This window comes from Gorilla gorilla, chromosome 13 (assembly GCF_029281585.2).
Source record: "Gorilla gorilla gorilla isolate KB3781 chromosome 13, NHGRI_mGorGor1-v2.1_pri, whole genome shotgun sequence".
In the NCBI taxonomy this organism is placed as follows: domain Eukaryota; kingdom Metazoa; phylum Chordata; class Mammalia; order Primates; family Hominidae; genus Gorilla; species Gorilla gorilla.
In genome coordinates, this window is record NC_073237.2 from 98,823,464 (window position 1) to 98,827,143 (window position 3,680).

Genomic DNA, 3,680 nt, shown 5'->3' on the forward strand with positions numbered 1-3,680 from the left:
ACAGTCCCCAGAGTGTGATATTCCCCTTCCTGTGTCCATGTGATCTCATTGTTCAATTCCCACCTATGAGTGAGAATATGCAGTGTTTGGTTTTTTGCTCTTACGATAGTTTACTGAGAATGATGATTTCCAATTTCATCCATGTCCCTACAAAGGACATGAACTCATCATTTTTTATGGCTGCATAGTATTCCATGGTGTATATGTGCCACATTTTCTTAATCCAGTCTATCATTGTTGGACATTTGGGTTGGTTCCAAGTCTTTGCTATTGTGAATAATGCCACAATAAACATATGTGTGCATGTGTCTTTATAGCAGCATGATTTAGAGTTCTTTGGGTATATACCCAGTAATGGGATGGCTGGGTCAAATGGTATTTCTAGTTCTAGATCCCTGAGGAATCGCCACACTGACTTACCACAATGGTTGAACTAGTTTACAGTCCCACCAACAGTGTAAAAGTGTTCCTATTTCTCCACATCCTCTCCAGCACCTGTTGTTTCCTGACTTTTTAATGATTGCCATTCTAACTGGTGTGAGATATATATATAAAAGATTTAATTTCATCTTGAAGATACATATCTTGAAGAGATACCTGATCCTATGCTCACTGCAGTATTATATACAATAGCCAAAACATGGAAGCAACCTAAATGTCCATTGATGGATGAAAGGGAAAAGAAAATGTGCTATTTGCATAAATGGCACGTTATTCAATTCTTTAAAAGACAGAAAAACTATCATTTGTGACAATACGGATGAGTCTGAATGACATTTTACAACTGAAGAAAGTCAGGATAAGAAGGAAAATTACTACATGATTCTACTTACATGTGGAATCTAAAACAGTCAAACCCACAGAAGCAGAGAGTAAATTAGCAGGTGCAAGAAGCAGAGGGGAGGGGAAAACAGGTAGGTGTTGATCAAAAAGTGCAAAACTTCAATTACACAAGATGAATAAATCCTACAAATCTACTGTAGATAATAGTCCCTATATTTAACAGTACTGTATCATATACTTAAACATTTGTTAAGAGATTAAATTTTATGTTGTATTCTTATCGCAAAAATAATTAAAAAGAGTGGGAGGAAATTTTTGGAAGTGATAGATACATTTGTGAAATTGATTGTGGTGATGATTTCACAGATGTATACTTATTTCTAAAGTCATCATTTGTATACATTAAATATGTACAGCTTTTTGTATGTCAATCATATCTCAGCAATTTTTTCAAAGAAGGTATTCAATAAGCAAAAATATGAATAAAAATGTTCTCAATCTCAATAGTCTACCAGGTATTCATATATTTTTACTAACAAGTCAATTTAGCAAGGTCATTGAATACAAAGTGAATATACAAAAATGGTTTTATTCTATGCACTTGCTACAAATGATTAGAAAATTAATTCTTACATATTATTTACAATAGCATAAAAATCGAATTTCTATGAATATATTTAATGTTCAATATCTCTACATTGAAAACTCCAAACTAGAACTGAGAAAAATTAAAGGGCCAAATAAATGAAAGGGGTTGTCATTTTCATGGATTGGAAGACTGAAGATTATTAAGATGTCAGTTATTTCCAAATCTATGTGTTGAATTGATAAAGTCCCAATCAAAGTACAAGCAAATGAACACTATCTCAAACAGATAACCAAGGTTAATATCTTCATGTTCATAGTCACGTTGGTAATATTTACCCCTGATATAATGTGATAAGAATGGCACTTCACCTCTGTAGTCATCCTCCAAATAACTCATAACCCTAGTTTAACCATTAAAAAAATAAGACAGTCAAACTGAGGACCATTCTCCAAACTGTCTAAACCATATCCCTTAAAGCTGTCAAGGTCATCAAAAGCAAGTGAAGCCTAAGAAACTGTCATGAAACAAAGGATATTAAAGAGACATAATAACTAAATACAATTTGGGATCGTGGATGAGATCATGGAACAGAAAAAAGATACTGGGTAAAAACTAGTGAAATCTGAATAAACTGTGATTTAATTAATAATACATTATATTAATCTTGATTCCTTAGTGGTGACAATGAACCATAGCAATGTAATATGTTAACAATAGTGGAAACTGGGTAAGGGTATATGGGAACTCTCTGTAATATCTCTGCATTTTTTGTGTAAATCCAAAAATACCCTAAAATTTTTAAAATGTATTAAAAACAAAACATGTTGGACTAGAAGATTGTAGAATATCTCAAAATTGTGTCCACTTAGTAACATGTAATAATAATGAGAAACCACTTTATCAGACAATTTAGAGTTGCAATTCCTAGAATGAGTTTGTCATGATTGTTCAGACAATAGAAACCAGTTTTCTACTTTATAAAATTTTTACTCTGAAAATAATTTTAGAATAACCATAAAAGATTTTCTAATTATTGTAATAGTACATTAGTGTAAGATTATCATATATCCTTCATGGCATTGTTCATTAGAAAATCTGAGATTGCCTTGGCAAATGTAAAGTATTACCTTTATGTTACTATTATACAATTTGACTTTCATTCTAACTAGGAAGATATCAAATAATTTAATCATTTTTTCTTAGTATTTCATTATTTTGAATACATCTATGAAGGCCCTGAACATTGTAATACTTTCAATACTTTCCATTTCAAAGATCAAATTAGTACTAGTGGAAACAGAGATAAATCAAGAATTAACTGAGAGCCTCTAGAAGGGTCTGATTTCTGAAGTTTCAGGTAACATATTGAGAGCAAGGGCTCCATAGTAAGCAGTTTCTAGTGGGTCATATATTCCCCAATATTTCTTTTGACCTCACTGTATGTAATCTACTCACTGGGTGAAGTAGGTTCTATGGAAGAGTGTAAAAGCTTGATACGTCCCTCTCTCCTCCACACTCTGCAAGTTTTAATTATAAGAAGATATCTCTTTTATTCCTTAAGATGAGCCCTCTATTAATCATTTTCCAGAGAGCTCAGCAATAAACCTCTTGGATTTAACAAAATACATTAAAATACAGGCATCCTTTTAAGTGTAACTTTATTGTGTGTAACTAATATCGTTAAATGAATTATTTAAGGTTTAATTTATCACATCTAGCTCATTAAAGATGCTCCTTAAAAGATTCACATTACTTCTACTGCACATATTTTTTGTTTTGATGTTTGTTTCCAGTAACAATATAAACTGAAATCAGTAACCTTATGACCTCTGTCACTCCACATACTAACTCAGATTTTGAAATATGCCCATATGGATATAAATGAATAACTGAATATGTAAATAAATGAAGGAGAAGGGATAGCTCCTCCCTGAAAAGTATGTACAATTAATAAATGTAGAAGGAATTAGGGAGAAGAAAGTCATCATTAGAAAATCACAACAATAATTACTGCAGGCAAAATCCATTGATGAACAGAGAGGATATTTACAATATCTCCAAGTATCTTCACAAAATATTTATTAATTCTAAAGGAAAACATGGTACCTTTATGGTAGAGAATGCTGGTAGACACCATCCTCAATAATATTTATATCACCAATAATAAAACATGAAAATCATAATTCCTGACATGATACACTACATTGGGTATATCACTTCTACAGCATTTTTGTCAAAAGTGCATGATCTCAATTTAATGACAAAACATCAGATAAACCAAAATTCACAGATATTTAACAAAAAAATT